The sequence below is a fragment of the Ranitomeya variabilis genome, chromosome 8 (genome assembly GCF_051348905.1).
Source record: "Ranitomeya variabilis isolate aRanVar5 chromosome 8, aRanVar5.hap1, whole genome shotgun sequence".
In the NCBI taxonomy this organism is placed as follows: Eukaryota; Metazoa; Chordata; class Amphibia; order Anura; family Dendrobatidae; genus Ranitomeya; species Ranitomeya variabilis.
This window is the reverse complement of record NC_135239.1, coordinates 1,339,605-1,363,246: the sequence shown is the minus strand read 5'-3', so window position 1 is coordinate 1,363,246 and position 23,642 is coordinate 1,339,605. Positions and strand designations below refer to the sequence as shown.

At 46.6% G+C, this 23,642-nt stretch overlaps 1 long non-coding RNA gene across 1 annotated transcript in view; it reads left to right on the top strand.

The window, feature by feature from the left end:
* Positions 1–22,413, top strand: part of LOC143788115 (uncharacterized) — a 120,784-nt gene extending 98,371 nt beyond the window's left edge. Inside the window, exons 2-3 of the long non-coding RNA XR_013218561.1 lie at positions 21,237–21,574; positions 21,670–22,413. This is a non-coding gene — a long non-coding RNA (uncharacterized LOC143788115). The remainder of the gene's footprint in view (positions 1–21,236; positions 21,575–21,669) is intronic.
* The last annotated feature ends 1,229 nt before the right edge of the window (positions 22,414–23,642 follow it).

Here is a 23,642-nt window from a genome sequence, read left to right as displayed (position 1 = left end):
ATGTATCCCCAAAAAAAACAAAACAAAAAGACAAAAAAAAAGGGTGGCATATTTAGGTACAGGGGTGTGCTTCTATGCTGACTTTCAGACATTGTAATTGGGCTCAAAGTATTTACTGATGTAAATGTAGGACAGGGCCCCTGACTATTTTAACTAGCATCATACATGTCAACAAATTGTTATTGTCTGTGCCAGGCATGGAAGGATTTCAGCGCATAGACTAAACAGTGTGTGCTGGGAATGCCTGAACCAAACGGTCTACAAGAGTTGCTTGTTTGGTTGCCAATATCTGTTCGAGGTTCTCATGTGGCATGATATTTTGCAATTTGCCTTTATAGCGAGGATCAAGGAGGCAGGCCAACCAGTAATCGTCATCTGTCATCATTTTTATAATGCGTGGGTCCCTTTTGAGGATACGCAAGGCATAATCCGCCATGTGGGCCAATGTTCCAGTTGTCAAGTCAGTGCATATGCTGGGTTGAGGAGCACTTTCTGGCAAATCAACGTCACTTGTCTCCCTCAAAAACCCTGAACCCGGCCTTGCACCGCCAGCAGTTTCTATTGCCCCCTGAGAAGCTTCCTCATCCAAAAAATAGTCATCCCCATCATCCTCCTCATCCTCCTCCTCTTCGCCCGCCACCTCGTCCTGTAGACTTCCCTGAGCAGACAATGGCTGACTGTCATCAAGGCTTCCCTCGCCCTCGGCTGCAGACGCCTGTTCCTTTATGTGCGTCAAACTTTGCATCAGCAGATGCATTAGGGGGATGCTCATGCTTATTATGGCGTTGTCTGCACTAACCAGCCGTGTGCATTCCTCAAAACACTGAAGGACTTGACACAGGTCTTGGAGCTTCGACCACTGCACAGCTGACAACTCCATGTCTGCCATCCAACTGCCTGCCCGTGTATGTGTATCCTCCCACAAATACATAACAGCACGCCTCTGTTCGCACAGTCTATGAAGCATGTACAGTGTGGAGTTCCACCTTGTTGCAACGTCGATGATTAGGCGATGCTGGGGAAGGTTCAAAGACCGCTGATGGTTCTGCATACGGCTGGAGTGTACGGGCGAACGGCGGATGTGAGAGCAAAGTCTTCGCACTTTCAGCAGCAGGTCGGGTAACCCCGGATAACTTTTCAGGAAGCACTGCACCACCAGGTTTAAGGTGTGAGCCAGGCAAGGAATGTGTTTCAGTTGTGAAAGGGCTATGGCAGCCATAAAATTCCTTCCGTTATCACTCACTACCTTGCCTGCCTCAAGATGTACAGTGCCCAGCTATGACCGAGTTTCTTGCTGCAAGAACTCGGACAGAAGTTCCGCGGTGTGTCTGTTGTCGCCCAAACACTTCATTGCCAATAGAGCCTGCTGACGCTTGCCACTAGCTGTTCCATAATTGGACACCTCGTGTGCAACAGTGGCAGCTGCGGATGTAGTGGTTGTGCGACTGCGGTCTGTGGACAAGCTCTCGCTTCTGCTGGAGGACGAGGAGGAGGAGGGGGGACGAACGCCTACAGCCACCTGTTTCCTAGACCATGGGCTAGGCAGAACTGTCCCAATATTACTGTCCCCTTTGGACCCTGCATCCACCACATTAACCCAGTGTGCCGTGATGGAGACGTAACGCCCCTGGCCATGCCTACTGGTCCATGCATCAGTTGTCAGGTGCACCTTTCTACTCACAGATTGTCTGAGCGCATGGACAATGCGGTCTTTTACATGCTGGTGGAGGGCTGGGATGGCTTTTCTCGAAAAGAAGTGTCGACTGGGTAGATCGTAGCGTGGTACAGTGTAGTCCATCAGGTGTCACGGGGAGACTAGGTGGGTGAGAGCTAATAACCCGGGCCCCTGCAATTTCCCTCAGACTAGGGAAATGCTGACTGACCCTCTACCTGAAGTTTACACTGATGGTGTGCATGTCCAGGCCTCGAACCTCACCCTGCCTCCTGTTACAGCCCTAAAGCTGAACACCTCCGCCCTCCACCCAGTGAATATAATACACCAAAACCCACAGTTAGCACAGACAAGGATAAAGGAAAATATACACCACGCCGCAGTCACTCAGGAATACACTATAAATGTGCAGGGCAAAATAAACACAAATATAGGAAGGAGTAAATAAGACAAAGGAAAATACACCACCAGCAACGATACTCCAACAACCAGCTCTCCACTCCAGACCGAGATAACAACGCAAGACAGAAGCTATAATCGGCGACGCCCAATGATCCTGGAGAACTATTTAAAGGCCATGGGCATGGCCCAGCTTCCAATCCGAAGATCAGGTAAATTAACCCTGGAACAGCTGGACAAAACCTAGCCGACGCCAATGAGCAAATAGTGGTCAAAAGCGGAATTACCGCTGTCTGTCGAACGACCTGGTCTGAACAGGATCCGACATGACATCAGTTCTTTGAAAGCTTCGGTTTCAACTAACCGGTAGGGCATCATCTCTAACGAGATTAGTCTAGCAATGTGGGCGTTCAAACCCTGTGTATGCGGATGCGAGGATGAGTACTTCCTTTTCCTAACGAGAGTCTCATGTAGGGTGAGCTGGACTGGAGAGCTGCATACGGTGGAACTAGCGGGGGTGCCGGTGGACATGGGTGACATAGAAAGGGTTGGTGATGGTATTCTTGATGGTGCCCTACATACAGTTTTTCCGACCACGAACCTGGTGATTCCCTGACTGCTTTGGCCTTGCGACGAAACCGCCACATTACCTGCAGGTGGTGTGGTAAACGGTGGGCTTACAGTGAGGGAAGGGATGACGCGTTGCTGACTAGCTTCATTGTGAGAGGGTGCTACAACGTTAAGGGACGTTTGGTAGTTTGTCCAGGCTTGCAAGTGCATGGTGGTTAAATGTCTACTCATGCAACTTGTATTTAGATTTTTAACATTCTGACCTCTGCTGAAGGTCCTTGAGCATTTCTTACAGATGACTTTGCGCTGATCATTGGGATCTTGGTTAAAAAAATTCCAGACTGCACTCTTCCTATCGGATACCTTTTCAGGAATTGCACACTGAGCTACTTTAACCTGATGGCCACGCTGTCCTACAACTGGTTTTGGTTTTGCCAGACGTTTTTGGCCAGATACGGGCCTGCCAGATGGAACCTGTTGCGATGTTGATGCCTGCTGCAGCTCCTCCTCCGCTTCAGAGCTACTGCCGCCTGCACCCTGTTCCCCCAATGGCTGCCAATCGGGGTCAACAACTGGGTCATCTATGACCTCCTCTTCTATGTTCTGTGCACCTTCCTCTGGGTCACCGTGTAAGCCGGTGCTATAGCGTTCATGACGGGGCTCCATAGTCTCATCGGGGTCAGATTCTGGATCAGTACACTGCGAGGGCAATGTTCTGATCTGAGTCAAAGGAACAGCATAATAATCTGGCTGTGGCTGTGCATCTGTGCACTCCATGTCCGATTCATCTTGTAATGGGCATGGCCTGTTAACAATTTCCCTTTCTAACCAGGCACGGTATGTGTAAAGAGCTCCATGGAGTAAACAGTTGTATCGCCTGATGCATCCTTCACTGTTGTTCTGGGTGAAGGACACAAGGAAGTGACTTGTTCCTGACCGGGAGCATCCACTGAAGACGCACTGCTCTGACATTTGGCACTTTCCGAGGAGGAGGCGAAAGAGCTAGAGGCAGAGTCAGCAATGAAAGCCAATACTTGTTCCTGCTGCTCCGGCTTCAAAAGCGGTTTTCCTACTCCCAGAAAAGGGAGCCTTCGAGGCCTTGTGTAGCCAGACGAGGACGCTGGCTCAACAACTCCAGACTTAGGGGCTATACTGCTTTTCCCACGACCACCTGATGCTCCACGACCACCACCACTACCATCATTACCAGCTGCCAATGACCGGCCATGGCCACGACCTCTTCCACCAGACTTACTCATTCTTGGAAAAATGTTACCAAACTAACAACCGTTATGTGGTCCTGTAAAACCAGGTACAAGGTGTGCGTGAACTTGTTGGGAATGTAAATCTCCCTTTTTTATGTGTGGGAGAATGCAGTGAAAAATCAGGCCCACTGTATTACACTGGACAGTTTGATTAGCAGAAAGAGGCTGGCAGATATGGCACTAACAGGAGTGACGCAGATAAAAACACTGGCAATAGAAATGACCCTCTTTATGTGTGGGAGAATGCAGTGAAAAAAAATCAGGCCCACTGTATTACACAACAACACAGTTTGATTGGCAGAAAGAGGCTGGCAGATATGGCACTAGCCGGACTGACGCAGATGCACACACTGGCAATAGAAATGTCCCTCTTTTTTTTATATGGGAGACAAGGGATTGAATCAGGCCCACTATATCACGGTATAGTTCCTGTGGCACAAAATGACTGACAGATACCACAGACAGCACTCACACAGATGCACAGATTTGGCAAGATTATTCTCCCTTTATTTTAATTTTTTGGGGGGATATGTGAGACAAGTGATTTAATCTGGCCCACTGTTATACAGTAGGTTTTCTGTGGCAGAAAAAAAAAAAAGCCACACACAGGACTGGCACTAATGCAGATTTGCCAATCTTAATCTCCCACTTTTATTTTTTTTTCTGGGAGAATTGTGAAGAAATCAGGCCCACTGCTACACAGTAGGTTTTCTGTGGCAGAAAAAAAAAAAAAGATGCCACACACAGGAGTGGCACTAATGCAGATTTGCCAATCTTAATCTCCCACTTTTATTTTTTTTTCTGGGAGAATTGTGAAGAAATCAGGCCCACTGTTATACAGTAGGTTTTCTGTGGCAGAAAAAACAAAGACAGATGCCACACACAGGACTGGCACTAATGCAGATTTGCCAATCTTAAGCTCCCACTTTTATTTTTTTTTCTGGGAGAATTGTGAAGAAATCAGGCCCACTGTTACACAGTAGGTTTTCTGTGGCAGAAAAAAAAAAAGATGCCACACACAGGACTGGCACTAATGCAGATTTGCCAATCTTAAGCTCCCACTTTTATTTTTTTTTCTGGGAGAATTGTGAAGAAATCAGGCCCACTGTTACACAGTAGGTTTTCTGTGGCAGAAAAAAAAAAAGATGCCACACACAGGACTGGCACTAATGCAGATTTGCCAATCTTAATCTCCCACTTTTATTTTTTTTTCTGGGAGAATTGTGAAGAAATCAGGCCCACTGTTACACAGTAGGTTTTCTGTGGCAGAAAAATAAAGACAGATGCCACACACAGGACTGGCACTAATGCAGATTTGCCAATCTTAATCTCCCACTTTTATTTTTTTTTCTGGGAGAATTGTGAAGAAATCAGGCCCACTGTTACACAGTAGGTTTTCCTGTGGCAGAAAAAAAAATGCCACACAGGACTGGCACTAATGCAGATTTGCCAATCTTAATCTCCCACTTTTATTTTTTTTTCTGGGAGAATTGTGAAGAAATCAGGCCCACTGTTACACAGTAGGTTTTCTGTGGCAGAAAAAAAAAATGCCACACAGGACTGGCACTAATGCAGATTTGCCAATCTTAAGCTCCCACTTTTATTTTTTTTTCTGGGAGAATTGTGAAGAAATCAGGCCCACTGTTACACAGTAGGTTTTCTGTGGCAGAAAAACAAAGACAGATGCCACACACAGGACTGGCACTAATGCAGATTTGCCAATCTTAATCTCCCACTTTTATTTTTTTTTCTGGGAGAATTGTGAATAAATCTGGGCCACAGTATTAGAGTATATTTTCTGTGGCAAAAAGTGGCTTGAAGAGATATATAAAAAAAAGGGACTGTACTACAATTACTATCTCCCTACAGTTATATCAGAAAAGTATGTCAGGCAGCAATAAAAAGGACTGCTGCACACAAAAGTCAAAAGTGTGGACAAACAAACAAGATAGCTGTGCAGAAAGGAAGGAGCACCAGGATTTGTGCTTTGAAAAAAGCAGTTGGTTTGCACAGCGGCGTACACACAGCAACGCAGCTATCAGGGAGCCTTATAAGCTACAGAGCTGTTGCACAGAAATCGAGCCTCCACTGTCCCAAAAAGAAAAGGTGGTGTTGGACAGTGGAAATCGCTACAGCACAAGCGGTTTGGGGCTGAATTTACCCTGCCTAACGCTATCCCTGCTTCTGACGAAGCGGCAGCAACCAGCTTTTATAAATAAAAAAAAAACAGCAACAAACCTTGCGCAGTGCGGGACAACTAATGTCCCTCCCGGGATCGCGGGGCTGACTGTCAAAATCAGGACAGTCCCGCGGGATCCGGGACGGTTGGGAAGTATGCTTACCAGCTTGCCATTTGTCTCTTGTCTGTAACGTAGAAAGATATTGTTTTTTTCCACTTGGTCTAGAAAATGTCTGTTAGCATTTGCACTTTCTTCTACCGGGATTTGTACAAGTCTTTAGTAGTAAACTCCCCTGAAGTCTGAGTGTTTTCATTAAATTTTTGGGTGAGAAGAGTTGAGGGAGTAAGCAGGGATGGGTCTTCAGGATCATTGAATGTGGCAATCAGTGGTCTAGCATTTATAATGGCTACTACCTCGGCCATGAAGTTAGTGAGAGTCTCATGGGTGAGCTTCGAAGGATCTAGTTGTAGAAAGATGGCATCGAGGATTCTGCAAGCAATGCCGATCATGCGCTCCCAAACGCCTCCAATATGAGATGAGTGGAGACTATCTTTAGGGACATCTCTATGATTTTGGAGGGACTCCAGAGTCTGTGTATAAGCCTTATGCTGGACACAACGGATGATAGCATGTTTCACCTGCATGAACTCGTCCTCTGAGTAAGCTTTATGACCATGATGCCAGCCTTTGCATAGAACTGACCTTGTTGGTGTGATTTTAAAAGATCTAACAAAATGAATGAGGCAAGCTAATGTCTGTAAACTGACCTCCAGGTGGAGAATCTGAGGAAGCGACTGGAATCAAGGTGCCTTTTGGTGACTGTTGTGTTATGTGTTGAAACTTGAGGCCGGATCTCTACGTCTGATTCGGGCTCGAAGAGTTCATATAAATATGTCTCGTGAGCAGTGGCTACTGTTTGATACAGAAATGCAGGCCCGATGAGCCAGGTAATGTCTTTCAGGCATGATGCTGGTATGCTCTGGTTGTATAGTCTGCAGGTGTCATGTCGGACGCTGTTCAGACCAGGTCGTCCGACAGACAGTGGTAATTCCGCTTTTGACCATTATTTGCTCATTGGCGCCTGCTAGATTTTATCTAGCTGTTCTGGGGTTAATTTACCTAATCCTCGGATTGGAAGCTGGGCCATTCCCATGGCCTTTAAATAGTTCTCCTGTTCATTGGGCGTCGCCGATTATAGCTTCTGTCTTGTGCGTTGTTATCTCGATCTGGAGTGGAGAGCTGGTTGTTGGAGATTCGTTGCTGGTGGTGTATTTTCCTCTGTCTTATTTACTCCTTCCTATATTTGTATTTATTTTGCCCTGCACATTTATAGTGTATTCCTGAGTGACTGCGGCGTGGTGTATATTTTCCTTTATCCTTGTCTGTGCTAACTGTGGGTATTGGAATATTACCTCTTCACTGGGTGGAGGGCGGAGGTATCAGCCTAGGGTTAAAACAGGAGTCAGGGTGAGGTTCGAGGCCTGGACATGCACACCATCAGTGTAAACTCCAGGTAGAGGTTCAGTCAGGATTTCCCTAGTCTGAGGGAAACTGCAGGGGCCCGGGTTTTTAGCTCTTGCTCACCTAGTCTCCCCGTGACATTATAATCGGCCCAACAACAACAACAAAAAAAAGGGGTTTCTTTTTTTTGTGTTTTGTCATGGATCCCATGACTTCCATAACCCTCCAGTTGGAGGCGCTGTCCCTACAGGTCACTGAGTTGAGGGGGGCAGTGCAGCAACAGGGACTAGCAGTATCTAATGTTCAGGCTGGAGCGACAGGAGGAGTTGCTGAGCCTAAATTTCCTTTGCCTGAAAGATTTACTGGGGAACGCAGTAAATTTGTTTCTTTTCGTGAAGCTTGCAAACTATATTTCCGTATGCGCCCGATCTCCTCGGGTAATGAGGCTCAGCGTGTGGGCCTGGTGTTGTCATTGTTAAGCGGGGATCCCCAAGCATGGGCGTTTTCTTTGCCATCTGATTCTGTTGCATTTGACTCTGTGGTGAGTTTTTTTTCTTCTCTTGGGAAAATCTACGATGAACCTGACAGAATGGCTCTAGCAGAATCTAAGATACACACTATTCGCCAGGGGGAGCGAGTTGCAGAGGATTACTGTTCTGAATTTCATCGCTGGGCGATCGATACACAATGGAATGATCCAGCATTGCGGAGTCAGTTTATACAAGGGATTTCTGGAAGGGTTAAAAAAGCCCTTCTGATGTACGAGACTCCTGCTTCTCTAGATTCCGCCATGAGTCTGGTTGTCCGCATAGATCGCCGTTTGCGTCAGGGGGAGCTTGAAACACCGCCTATGGGAGAGGGCTTAGGTTCACGTGTGGTTGCTGCAGGTGAGCCCACGGAGCCTATGCAAATCGCAGGGGTGTCACATGTCAAGCGTCAAGCCCCTGAGCTCAGGAAGCAGGGAGCCTGTTTTTACTGTGGTAAAACTGGTCATTTTATTAACATCTGTCCTCTGCTGTCTAAGAAAAACGCAACGGCGGAAAACTTCTAAGCTCAGAGGGTGTGGAGGAGACCAATCTGAGCTTATGTATATACTCCATGGTGGTTTCTCAATGCATGCTCCCTGCTAAGGTTTTTATTGCTGGCAGTGAGCTGCCAATTACTGTTTTTGTGGATAGTGGTTCAGCCACAAATCTCATTGATGAGGAGTTTGCGCGCACAGCAGGTTTTAGGATTGAAAAACTGTCTCATCCTATCCGCGTGGTCACCATCAATGCTGCTCCTCTCTCTCAGGGGGAGATAACTGAATTTGTGGCTGAGGTGAAACTCCACATTGGGGTTCTACATTCCGAGCGGGTTACATGTAAGGTGCTCAGGAATCTTCCTGCTCAGGTGGTTTTGGGTTTTCCTTGGTTGTCTATGCACAACCCGGTAATTGACTGGAAAACTCAGGACATAATTCGGTGGAGCGAGTTCTGCCAGGAGAATTGCCTGGCCACATGTGTGGCTGCGGTGAATTCAAGCGTTCCGGAGTCACTTCTGGATTTTGTGGATGTGTTCTCTGAGAAGGGTTGTTCAGAGTTGCCGCCACATCGTCCTTATGACTGTTCTATCAGGTTTAAACCAGGGGCCAAATTGCCTAATGCTAGGATGTTTAACATCTCCGGTCCGGAGAGACAAGCGTTAAAAGATTACATTGCTGAAAGCTTGAGCAAAGGGCACATCAGGCCGTCATCCTCGCCGGTGGCAGCAGGGTTCTTGTTCGTGAAGAAGAAAGATGGCGGATTACGCCCGTGTTTTGATTTCAGGGAGTTGAACCAGATTACGGTTCGTGATCCATACCCTATGCCTCTGATACCAGATTTGTTCAACCAGGTGGCAGGTGCTAAGTGGTTCACCAAGCTTGACCTCAGGGGGTGTACAACCTCATAAGAGTCCGTCAAGGTGAAGAGTGGAAGACGGCTTTTAATACCCCTGAGGGTCATTTTGAAAATTTGGTGATGCCATTTGGGTTGACTAACGCACCTGCAGTGTTCCAACATTTCATCAATGATGTGTTCTCGCATGTTTTGGGGATATTCGTTATCGTGTATCTAGATGACATTCTCATATATTCTTGCGACTGTGATGCTCATTTAGATCATGTCAGGCAGGTGTTACAGCTTCTCAGAGAGAATAAGCTGTATGCTAAACTTGAGAAATGTGTATTTTCTGTTCAAGAGTTGCCTTTCTTGGGTTATATTGTGTCTGCTTCTGGGTTTAAAATGGACGCCGCTAAGGTGCAAGCGGTGTTGCATTGGGAACGGCCTGATAACCTGAAAGCACTTCAGCGGTTCCTTGTGTTTTCTAACTACTATAGGAAATTTATCAAGGATTTTTCCATCATTGCTAAACCGCTAACTGACATGACTAAAAAGGGTACCAATTTCTCCGTTTGGCCTGAGGCTGCTGTGCGCGCATTTGAATTTCTTAAGAACAGTTTTGTTTCAGCCCCCATTCTTGTGCAGCCAGACGTATCTAAACCCTTTGTTGTGGAAGTCGATGCGTCTGAGGTTGGTGTGGGGGCGGTACTATCTCAAGGCTCATCTTTGAGTGGTTTACGTCCGTGCGCCTATTTCTCCAAGAAACTGTCGTCCGCCGAACGTAACTACGATATCGGCAACAGGGAGTTGTTGGCAATTAAGTTGGCCTTTGAGGAATGGCGAAACTTCTTGGAGGGGTCGGTAAATCAGGTTACTGTATTACCGATCATAAGAATCTGCTGTATTTGGAGTCAGCCAAGCATCTGTCCCCCAGGCAGGCTCGCTGGGCATTGTTTTTCACGCGGTTCAATTTTGTGGTCACTTACAGACCGGGGTCTAAAAACACTAAGGCGGATGCTCTGTCCAGGTGTTTTCCGGGGGGGAGAACCTCGGGAGGGTCCAGTACCCATCCTCCAAAAAAAAAGGTATTGTGGTTTCGGCTCTCACTACCGAGGTTGAGGCTGAGATTGCCGAGGCTCAGGAGGAGGTACCATCTGAGCTTCCCGTCAACAAATCTTTTGTACCGCTTCATCTCCGCCTAAAGGTTTTGGTGGAGCATCATGATGCTGTCCTGGCTGGCCACCCAGGGGTTAGAGGTACCTTGGAGTTGGTGTCACGTCGGTTTTGGTGGCCCAAGATCCGACAGGACGTGGTCTCATACGTGTCAGCTTGTACCACGTGCGCTAGGGCTAAGACGCCCCGCTCCCGTCCTGTTGGCACACTACTTCCTCTTGAGGTACCTAGTAAGCCTTGGACGGAAATCTCCATGGATTTCATCACTGATTTGCCCTCATCAGCTGGGAACACTTGTCATCTTGGTGATTGTTGATCGGTTTTCTAAAATGTCGCACTTTGTGTCTTTGCCTTCGTTGCCTAACGCTAAGACTCTGGCTCAGGTATTTGTGCAGGAGGTGGTCAGACTTCATGGGGTTCCGTCTGACATCGTGTCTGATAGGGGGTCTCAGTTTGTGGCAAAATTTTGGAGAGCATTTTGGTCACGGCTGGGGATCAAGTTATCTCATTCTTCGGCGTTTCATCCTCAGTCAAATGGTCAGACTGAGCATATGAACCAAAATTTGGAACAGTACTTACGCTGCTTTGTCTCTGATAACCAGGAGGAGTGGTCTACCTTTCTTACTTTGGCTGAGTTTGCCATCAATAATCACCGCCAGGAGTCGTCTGGGGAGTCTCCGTTTTTTTGTGTTTACGGGCTACATCCTCAATTTTGTACCTTGAGTTAGAGGGGCTCTTCCGGCTTTCTGGAGGAGGACCAGTTGGGGACACAATTGTCATCAGTCTGGAGGAGAGTTAAGCAGCGCCTGTTGAGTGTGGGTGCTAGGTAGAAGCGTGTGGCTGACAGTAGGCGTGTGCCAGGTCCGGACCTGAGTGTGGATGACTGGGTGTGGTTATCCACAAAAAACATAAGACTCAAAATACCGTCCCTTAAATTGGGTCCACGGTTTATTGGTCCATTTAGGGTCACCGCCGTCATTAACCCAGTAGCGTACCGATTGGAGCTCCCTACGGTGTATAAGATACACAACGTGTTCCACAGGTCTCTTCTAAAGAAGGTGGTGGGTTCTGTGGATGCAGCGTCTATGCCACCTCCAGTCTTGGTGGATGGTAATTTGGAGTTTGAAGTCTCCAAGGTGGTTGACTCTCGTGTAGTGCGTCGCACTTTACAGTACTTGGTATACTGGCGTGGTTATGGGCCTGAGGAGAGGTCCTGGGTACCAGCCTCGGACATTCATGCGGATCGGCTTGTCAAGTTTTTTCATCGTCGCCATCCAGACAAGCTGGGTCCTATAAGCCGTGAGGGCCCTGGGGTCCCTCGTAGAAGGCGGGGTACTGTCATGTCGGACGCTGTTCAGACCAGGTCGTCCGACAGACAGCGGTAATTCCGCTTTTGACCACTATTTGCTCATTGGCATCTGCTAGATTTTATCTAGCTGTTCTGGGGTTAATTTACCTAATCCTCGGATTGGAAGCTGGGCCATTCCCATGGCCTTTAAATAGTACTCCTGTTCATTGGGCGTCGCTGATTATAGCTTCTGTCTTGTGCGTTGTTATCTCGGTCTGGAGTGGAGAGCTGGTTGTTGGAGATTCGTTGCTGGTGGTGTATTTTCCTCTGTCTTATTTTCTCCTTCCTATATTTGTATTTATTTTGCCCTGCACATTTATAGTGTATTCCTGAGTGACTGCGGCGTGGTGTATATTTTCCTTTATCCTTGTCTGTGCTAACTGTGGGTATTGGAACATTACCTCTTCACTGGGTGGAGGGCGGAGGTATCAGCCTAGGGTAAAACAGGAGTCAGGGTGAGGTTCGAGGCCTGGACATGCACACCATCAGTGTAAACTCCAGGTAGAGGGTCAGTCAGGACTTCCCTAGTCTGAGGGAAACTGCAGGGGCCCGGGTTATTAGCTCTTGCTCACCTAGTCTCCCCGTGACAGCAGGATCCTGGTTAGTCAGTACATATCCCCACTGAGAAGGCGGTAAAGACTTCCTAATTCTGAGTACTCAGTTGTTTAGGTAGACGTAGAATCTCCTAGTCTCGTTATGAATGCAGCCTAGCACTACTTTGCTATCAGTGAAGAATTCTGTGTCTTCAAGTTGTAGGTCGAGTTCTGATGTGATAAGTTCCACCAGTTTTATGGCAAGAACAGCAGAGCAGAGTTCTAGTCTGGGTATGGTAGATTCAGGACATGGTGCCAACTTGGCTTTACCCATGACTAAGCCTATGTGGGCATTACACCTAACATCTATAATTTTAAAGTGGGAGACTGCGGCTATGGCTTTGACTGAGGCATCACAAAATACACAGTTTCCTAGAGAGAACTTCTGAGGAGAAATACGTGTACGGCTTGTGTATTTGCAGGTCAGATAACGACTCTAGAGAATCCGTCTAGATTACCGATGAATAGTGTTGAGAGCTACCTTCCGATATCAGGAAATATCGGATCTGATTGGATCTGACCGATACCCAAAAAATATCGGATATCGCCGATTCCGATTCCTGAAACCAATGCAAGTCAATGGGACACAAATATCGGAAAGAAAATAAACCCTTTCTTTCCTTGTAGGTTAATTCTACAAGAAGGAAAACAACTAAGAATAATGTAGGATGTATTGGGGGAGGTGGAGGAGACATTAAAGGCATAGAGGTTTAGCCCAATCAAATGGAATAGCAGGAATTAATTTTTTTTAAGACGTTCGGCGTTACAAAGATATTGACTATGTTAAGCTTTTTTATATTTTGTCAGATATTTATGTTTCACTACTTCCATGCTCTTCACCTTTTTTTACTTCTCCCACACTTTCTCCTTCATCATCCTCAGCAGCAGCATTTTTTTCATCAACTTCTTCACCTTATTCATCTTATTTATTATTATTCTTTTTTTACATTCTTCATATTCTTCTTATTCAACTATTATTATTCTTCATATTCTACTTCTTCATCTTCTTCATATTCTTCTTCATCATATTCTTATTTGTGACCGGCATTCCTGTAGTTGTTATCTATAAAAGTTTGAAGATTACACCTTCCATTCTTCCTGTCACAAAAGATTTACAACAGGATTTGTCCGCGTTCAGTTTGGCCTGCAGCAGCAGGTTTTTTCCAGGGGCACCATGAGGAGTAACGGACTCACCCCCATACATTGCTTAGTCTTCTTCTGCTTATAATTTAGATAATATATTTTGCTCTGATTTTTAGTCTTATGCTTAATGTTCTTCTGCTTTTTGTTCTGCAGCTTCTAGTGCTTCTGCTTCTTGGTCTTCTGTCTCTTGTTCTTCTGTATCTTGGTGTTTGTCTTCTTCTTCTTTGTCCTTTTGGTTATCTTCTTCAGGGTCATCTTCTTGGTCTTCTTCTGGGTGGTCTTCAGGGTCGTCGTCTCCAGGGTCATTGTCTCTGGGGTCGTCATCTCCGGTGTCGTCGTCTTCTTCGGGGTGGTCTTCAGGGTCGTCGTCTCCAGGGTCATCGTCTCAAGGGTTGGTCGTCTTCTCCGGGGTCGTCGTCTTCTTCGGGGTGGTCTTCAGGTTCGTCGTCTCCAGGGTCGTCGTCTCCGGGGTCGTCGTCTTCTTTGGGGTGGTCTTCAGGGTCGTTGTCTCTAGGGTTGTTGTCAGGGAGATCCAGAGTGATTACCAAAAACCATTTCAAAAAGCTTGAACTTGGAAATGTAGCAGAAGGTATAAGAAGGCTGAGGAACTGCCGAGAACCAGCTGACGGTGCTGGAACCCGGATGGGTAGCTAAAGGTACAACAGCCAATAGAACTACCGAGGACCAGCTGATGGTACTGGAACCCGGTTACTAAGCAGGAGGTACCCGTGCCAGAAAGCACTACCAAGGACCACCAGACGTTGGTGGAACTCAGATACTGAGAAGGAGGCACCTAAGCCAAAGGCTCTGCCTAGAACCAGCTGACGGTACTGGAACCCAGGGGGACTTATTCAAGATTGACTTCCAAAGAACCAGCTAATGGTGCTGGAACTCAGATAGGCAGCAGAAGGTACACATGAAAAAAAAAGTTGCAAGGCTGCGAGCCGGCCGCAGTTACCAAAACCCACAGTCCTACAGGGGGAGATTGTCCTATTGGCATTACGGATCCAACCTTGATTGCCAGATCCCGCAGCCCACATAGGAAGCACCTAAACTGCAGGCACGATAGAGTCGGCTAACTCGACCGCAACATGACAGGACAACGTATTGGAGGCAAAGTGACGTTGACACTACCCGGAAACAGCTGGCGTGCTGGAACCAGGCTGGGCAGGAGGGAGTACCCGTGCCAAAGACACTGCCAAGAACCAGCTGACGGTACTGGACCCCAGATTGGTAACAGAAGGTACAAGAGCCAAAGACACTGCCGAGAACCAGCTGACGGTGCTGGAACCCGGATGGGTAGCAGAAGGTACAAGAGCCAATGGAACTACCAAGGACCAGCTGATGTTACTGAAACCCGGTTACTAAGCAGGAGGTACCCATGCCAGAAAGCACTACCAAGGACCACCAGACATTGGTGGAACTCGGATACCATGAAGGAGGCACCCAAGCCAAAGGTTCTGCCTGGAACCAGCTGACGGTACTGGAACCCAGGGGGACCTATTCAAGATTGACTTCCAAAGAACCAGCTAATGGTGCTGGAACTCAGATAGGCAGCAGAAGGTCCACATGAAAAAAAAAGTTGCAAGGCCGCGAGCCAGCCGCAGTTACCGCAACCCACAGTCCTACAGGGGGAGCTGGTCCTATTGGCACTACGGATCCAGCCTTGATTGCCAGATTCTGCAGCCACATAGGAAGCACCTAAACTGCAGGCACCATAGAGTCGGTTAACCCGACCGCAACCCGACAGGACAACGTATTGGAGGCAAAGTGACGTTGACACTACCCGGAAACAGCTGGCGTGCTGGAACCAGGCTGGGCAGGAGGGAGTACCCATGCCAAAGACACTGAACTAGCTGACGGTGCCGGAACCCGGGGTAAAAACTAGAAACATAGTGCAGCCAGAGGCTAATTGGAGCAAGTTTAATATCTGTAGTAGTGTGAGTGTGGAAGGAGCAGGAGACATTGCCGGATACACAGCAGGGGATCAGTTGACGTTACTGAACCCCAATAACACGACAGCAAGGGATCACTGTGCAGACAGCACTTCTGAGCAGCAACTGGTGGTGTTGGAGCTCAGAATAAATACTAGAAACAGAGTGGAGGCAGAGGCGTAATTGGAGCAAGTTTAAAATCTGTAGTAGTGTGAATGTGGACAAAGCAGGTGAAATTGCCGGACACACAGCAGGGGATCAGCTGACGTTACTGAACCCCAATAACACGGCAGCAAGTGTTGACTGTGCAGACGGCACTTCTGAGCAGCAACTGGCAGTGATGGAGCCCAGGGATTTGCAGCGCCCCAGAGTCCTGGTCGTTGCAGTACTGATGCTCCGCCGCTAAGGGGGGCTATGGTACGTCTGATGGCACTGAAGGAGTTCACCTGACCAGGTATCACAGACACCAATACACTTCACAGTCTGGCCTCCAGGGGGAGCTAAGGGTGCTATGTATTAGGCCACTCCTCACAATCTGGTAAAACTGGGGGTTAGATAGGAAGTTAGTCAGAAGCTGACTGGGTTGGAACCAGGCAACATCCTGTGGCAGAGGGTGTTGCAGGGGAAGATTCAGGGGGGTCCCTGTCAGGGGTGGGATCCTGACAGAGGCCTAGCGAACCGAAAGAACGTTACGGGACCGCGCCTGCACTTCATTGCGGTGGTACCCCAAAAAAGGACAAGAAGCGAGGTTTATTGTGCTGAGTGAGAAACGAGATCAACGCAACAAGGAGAATCACCAGTAGGAGTCGTGCTGTAAGACGAGGCAACATCCTACTGAGGCGCGTAGCCGGTGGCCGGAACGCCGAGGAAGTATTGACCTCCAGGCCTTACTTCAAACCTACGGCAGGACAGTCAGTTCTAGGTGGGCTGTCTCACCCAAAATCACCTAAGCAGACACAGGGGGCAACATCTGGAGAGGAGCAACTCTAGGGTCCCGGAAGACCTCCGAGCCTACCCGTCATACGGGTGTGTCCTAGCCATATCATCTGGGGGACGAAACAGAACAACATAATCGAGTTGTGAGGGAACTTCAGAAACAGACACAACAGTTGTGAGGACTATCCTGTAAGCACAGCAGGGAAGGACTACAACACACAAGCGCTAGAAGGTAGGCACAGATATCCACCTGCAAAGGGAACTCTGGAGGTGCCATCGGACCGGCCGGACTCACGCAGCCCGGTTAACCATATTTCGGACTGAGGATCCTGAAGCCTTCAGTAAAGAGGTAAAGAGACTGCAACATGGTGTCCTTGTTATTTACTGCGACCGGCACCACACCACAACAGCATCACTCTCCACCTTCATTGGACGCCCCTCAGCAGGGTCACGGGCCAGGTCTAGCCACCGTGACAACCCCAGAACTGAGACAGAGAGGCCCGGTACCGGGTACCCCTCGGCCCTGCGGCAGTGGGGGCGCTCCAGATTACAGGAGAAACAGAGTGTAGCCAGAGGCCTAATTGGAGCAAATTTAATATCTGTAGTAGTGTGAGTGTGGATGGAGCAGGCAAAATTGCCGGACACACAGCAGGGGATCAGCTGATGTTACTGAACCCCAATAACACAGGAGCAAGTGCAGACTGTGCAGATGGCACTTCTGAGCAGCAACTGGCAGTGTTGGAGCCCAGGGATTACAGGAGAAACAGAGTGTAGCCAGAGGCCTAATTGGAGCAAGTTTAATATCTGTAGTAGTGTGAGTGTGGACGGAGCAGGCGAAAAAGCTGGACACACAGCAGGGGATCAGCTGACGTTACTGAAACCAATAACAAAGGAGCAAGTGTAGACTGTGCAGATGGCACTTCTGAGCAGCAACTGGCAGTGTTGGAGCCCAGGGATTATAGGAGAAACAGAGTGTAGCCAGAGCCCTAATTGGAGCAAGTTTAATATCTGTAGTAGTGTGAGTGTGGACGGAGCAGGAGAAATTGCTGGATACACAGCAGGGGATCAGCTGACGTTACTGAACCCCAATAACACTGGGTCATGTGTTTTGACTGTGCAGACGGAACTTCTGAGCAGCAACTGGTGGTGTTGGAGCCCAGGGATTACAGTTCAGGAACTGAACATGAACACAACAGACCTGGATACTGTTGCCAACCAATTATTTAATCTGGAAGAGGACTGGCAAATTCCTGAGAGATCCAGGCCTTGTTCATTATCAGAACAGTAAACCGGTAAACGCTATCGAAGGATAGTCGCATGCGACGGTCTGTTAGTACACCACCTGCGGCACTAAAGATGCGTTCCGATAATACACTAGCAGCAGGGCAAGCCAGCACCTCCAATGCATACTGGCTAAGCTCTGGCCATGTATCCAGCTTAGAGACCCAAAACTTGAAGGGGGAGGAGCCATGTGGGAGAACACTGAGAGGGCAAGACATGTAGTCTGTCACCATCTGACGGAAACGTTGCCTCCTGCTTACTGGAGCCATCTGTGATGGTGTAGACATTAGTGGCGGGGACACAAAACTTTGCCACATTTGGGCCATACTGGTCTTGCCTTGTGCTGAGGTGCTGCTTCTGCTCCCTCTTTGTGCAGAACTTCCTCCACTGCCTCGACGCACTGAGCTGCTTTGTAAAGCACTAGCAGCACTGCTCTCGGTTGGAATGAAGAACATGATGGAATGCACCAGTGTGTCTTGGTACTCCTGCATTTTACGCTCCTGGTTCAACGGTGTTATGAGGCTTTGTAAGTTGTCCCGGTAGCGAGGATCTAGGAGGGTGTACACCCAATAATCAGCCGTGTTGAGAATGTGGGCAATGCAGCGGTCGTTTCTCAGGCACTGAAATCAACCATGTACTGCAGACTGCCAACTGGCCAAGAAACGCTGTCCCCTGCTTGAGGCGTCATCTCTGCCTGCTCTGCATCACCGCACCCTCGCTCTACATACTGACTACTAGAGCATTGTGTAACTCCCTCCTCTGGACAGATGTCTTCCTCCTCCATTGACTCTTCCTCATCTTCCTCACAAAGTGTCCCCTGCCTAGGCCTTTGTGAGGAACCACGTTGCGCAGACTGTCCAGAAGCAGATGGCATTTGTGACTCCTCATCCCTCACCTCTTCCACAACCTCCTCCCTTAGTGCTTGCAGTGTTTTTTCAAGCAGGCGGATAAGGGGGATAGTCATGCTGACTAGTGCATCCATACCTCCCAACTTTTGAAGATGGGAAAGAGGGACAAAGTTTGAGGCGCGCAACGCGCCTATCAGAAAACTAAGCCGGTCAACGCTATCGAAGGATAGTCGCATGCGACGGTCTGTTAGTACACCACCTGCGGCACTAAAGATGCGTTCCGATAATACACTAGCAGCAGGGCAAGCCAGCACCTCCAATGGTCTAATTGAGAGGGAAGTTTCTGAATTTTGTAAACAGATCACGAGAGGTAATTTTACCTTTCGATCGAATCTAGAACCCGCCGAACACACCGCCTTGAAAGCCCTAATTGAAGATAAAGATATAATTATAAAGCCGGCGGATAAAGGGGGTGCAATCGTGATTATGGATCACTCTTTTTATTGTTCAGAAATATTACTTCAATTGTCTAATAGGGAAGTATACTTACCTTTGAATAATAATCCCACCTCATCTATTAAGGAAAAGATAACATTAGTTCTGGAGGAGGCGATATCATCCCAGATTATTGATAAAAAGACCAGAGAATTTTTGACTAAGGAACACCCAATAATTCCTGTTTTACCTAAAATACACAAGAATTTTAAAAAAACCCAGATAGGCCGATAGTAGCGTCAAAGGATTCCATTTTATCTCCGTTGTCGATTCTATTAGAAAAAGTATTGACACCTTTGATCAAGAATACGCAGGCCTTCCTATTAGACACGGGCATTTTTACGGATTATTAGAAGTTTAGACAAACTCCCAGAGGGCACTCTTTTGGTGACCTTAGATGTCAATAATTTATATACTTCTATTAAGCACGTGAAGGGAATAAGGGCTGAACGTTTGCTTAAAGATTCCCAAAAGGATCCCAAGGTAGTATCTTTCCTATTAAAGTTGTTACAATTGGTATTAACGGAGAAATTTTTCTTATTTGAAGATACTTTTTATGTTCAGGTACAGGGCTCGGCAATGGGGTCCAATGTGGCCCCACCCTATGCGAATTGTTATATGTCCACCTTTGAATCCGATTATATATACAACAACGAGCTATACCAATCACATTGTTTGTTATGGCGTCGATACATCGATGACGTGTTTTGTCTATGGAGGGGTTCACAGGACACCTTGAATGGATTCTTAGAACACATTAACTCAGTCTGGCCTGAACTTTCCTTTACATTAAATTACAGTACTTCAAAAATTAATTTTTTGGATACGATGGTCATTCAACAGTCGGACGGTACATTGACGGTTGATCTCTATGTGAAAGAGACTGACCGGAACAACCTCCTACTCTACCAGAGTTGTCACCCAAGAGCAGTAAAAAAATCAATTCCCTGCTCACAGTTTGAGAGGGTACGTAAAATTGTCAGTGACCCTGTAGTTTGTTCTCAACGTCTAAATGAGATGGAAGAAAAATTTACATTAAGGGGTTATCCACCACGCATGTTGCGGCAATGCCGTAATGTTACTAATTCAAATAGAGACTCTAGATCTCCCTCTAGAATTCCCCTGGTACATACCTTCCATCCATTTATGTACAAGTTTCATAATAAGGTTCGCAAGCATTGGCACATTTTACGAGAAAGTTTCCCTGAGATATCAGAATTTCAAGTACCATTCTTACCATTGTTTTAGACGGCCAAATAACTTAAGGAATAAAGTTGTAAGAGCCGATATTGGCTCTCGGTCAATTGTGCCTCAACAGACCGCCTCAACAGACCTTTCTACAAACACAAAAGAAAGGTACTTTTCCTTGTCTACAGTGTGCACAGTGCGCGAACGTACTAAAGGGCCCGAAAATTTCTCATCCTCAAACAGGAGCTGATATTCCGATACGGGTTTTTTTCACATGTAACTCTAAACAAGTAATATATGCGATAAAGTGTCCTTGCGGTAAGATTTATGTTGGTGAAACCACCCGGGCCATAAAGGACCGCATTTCGCATCATAAATCGGATATACGTTGTGGAAAATCCCATTTACATATCCCGTATCATTTTCATGAAGCAGGACATTCTGTTACACAATTGAGGTTTCTGGTTCTGGAGCAAGTTTTTCTGAGTAGGAGAGGAGGTGATATAAATAAACAATTGTTGCTGAGGGAAGCGTTTTGGATACACTTCCTGCAGAGTCTGGAACCCAAAGGGTTAAACAGGGATTATAACCTGACAGGTCTCTTCCAATAAATATGTGTGATATACTAATAAAAGATGTAATTAAGCTACATATTGATTGTTCTCCCTGTTCTGAATCCTGTATCTTAGGACACGTGACAAGTATGTGGTAAATAAACAATTATACATATAGGTATTTTATAATTTTCTTGTAATATACCCCCTTTTTCCCATTTTATGGGACATATAACAATAGGTTGGCTAATACTGTTGGTTTCTACTAAATATAATGGCAGCATTGTGTAAAGATGTGCATTGATTTCCTTTTTTCTTCTTTTTAATTTTTCAGGCAGCCAATTGAAAGTTCCTCTTTTTTTACACCATACTTCACCTGATCCGCACGCTCCAGCGCCGAATGTCTTTACTGCATACAGTCGGACGGATAGCGCACTTCCGCGTTCCACCACTGCGTTCCACCGAGGTGTATTAAACTCGGACACATTAGGGTCACGTACTTCCGGTCGCGCCGGCTCCTCTTGCGTTTCACCAAGCGTTCCAGGCACTTTTCTTTGAGGTCAGTTCCGGGCGGGTATCATAAAATGGGAGCGCGCCGTACAGCAAGCATGCAGGAGTTTTTCCCAGTGCTCTGCGTGCGGTCAGCTGTATTTACCACGGGACTTGAGATTGGTAAGCTCACAATATAGGTAACAGGGCTTTTCTTAATAGTGCGATTTGTTGGTTAGTATTATAATGATTATTTTCATTTGCATTCTGTGTTGCAGTACTCCCATGGGAGTCATATTCCTAATAGGTGGGTCGATTGCAGTTACAGCTGTGTTACTTATTATTGGAGTTTACAGTGAAAAGCTTACCCTGTTTCACTTTTATATATATCGGTGATTTTGGTAATGAATGCCATTTGTATGTCAGTGCCATATTTTTTTTTGGTTCTTTATTTCAGTACTCCTAGTGGAGTTATATATCTGAGAGGTGGGTCTATTTCCAGCCACGACGTCTATTCACGTTTTCTGCATTTATCTGGTAAGGGAGTGTCCTCTAATTTTTGGATAAAGCACTTACATTATGAATTTTTGATATATAGCATGGGATGGTCCCTCTTGCATCTAATACTAAGTTTTTGATGTTTTATTTTATTTTATTTTATTTTTTTCTGTGGTATATGGAGGTTCTTTATGCATATATGATTATCCATTTGATGAATTAGGTATATGGGATGTTTTTTCTGATAAAAAAAAATTTTTTCAGTGATGTTTTTCCTGGAATTCTCCTATAAGGGCAATTATACATAGAATGATCTCTTATTAAATGAACATATAAAAATGTATAATTTTGAGTACAAAATATTTTTGCCCAGGAGAAGTATTTAAAAATTATTTTAAAATTATTAATTTTCTATGTGGAGACAAAAATTATGTATGTATCTGTTAATGTGGTTATAATGGATTGTATATGGCTGTTATGATATTGTTTTTTTCTTTGTTTGTATCCTAGTCTGATGAAGGTCGTAAAAGACCGAAACGTTACAATAAAAAACTGGGAACATATGATGAAATAAAATTATGGATAAAAATATTCATTTTTGAGTGCCGGATTTTTTGTAATTATTAGCACCTCCAATGCATACTGGCTAAGCTCTGGCCATGTATCCAGCTTAGAGACCCAAAACTTGAAGGGGGAGGAGCCATATGGGAGAACCCTGAGAGGGCAAGACATGTAGTCTGTCACCATCTAACAGAAACGTTGCCTCCTGCTGACTGGAGCCGTCTGTGATGGTGTAGACATTAGTGGAGGGGACACAAAACTTTGCCACATTTGGGCCATACTGGTCTTGCCTTGTGCTGAGGCACTGCTTCTGCTCCCTCTTTGTGCAGAACTTCCTCCACTGCCTCGACGCACTGAGCTGCTTTGTGAAGCACTAGCAGCACTGCTCTCGGTTGGAATGAAGAACATGATGGAATGCACCAGTGTGTCTTGGTACTCCTGCATTTTACGCTCCTGGTTCAACGGTGTTATGAGGCTTTGTAAGTTGTCCCGGTAGCGAGGATCTAGGAGGGTGTACACCCAATAATCAGCCGTGTTGAGAATGTGGGCAATGCAGCGGTCGTTTCTCAGGCACTGAAATCAACCATGTACTGCAGACTGCCAACTGGCCAAGAAACGCTGTCCCCTGCTTGAGGCGTCATCTCTGCCTGCTCTGCATCACCCCACCCTCGCTCTACATGCTGACTACTAGAGCATTGTGTAACTCCCTCCTCTGGACAGATGTCTTCCTCCTCCATTGACTCTTCCTCATCCTCCTCACAAAGTGTCCTCTGCCTAGGCCTTTGTGAGGAACCATGTTGCGCAGACTGTCCAGAAGCAGATGGCATTTGTGACTCCTCACCCCTCACCTCTTCCACAACCTCCTCCCTTAGTGCTTGCAGTGTTTTTTCAAGCAGGCGGATAAGGGGGATAGTCATGCTGACTAGTGCATCCATACCTCCCAACTTTTGAAGATGGGAAAGAGGGACAAAGTTTGAGGCGCGCAACGCGTGCCGCTGCAAATTTTAGGCCACGCCTCTGACCACACCCATTCATAATTAGTCACACCCATATCCACGTCCCAACCACACCCATTTAGCACTGCTGATCACACTGTTTTATATACAATAATTATGAGCAAAAAAAAATATGGCCACACAGTGCTCCATACTGTATAATCACCCCACATGATGCTCCATACTGTAAAATGGCC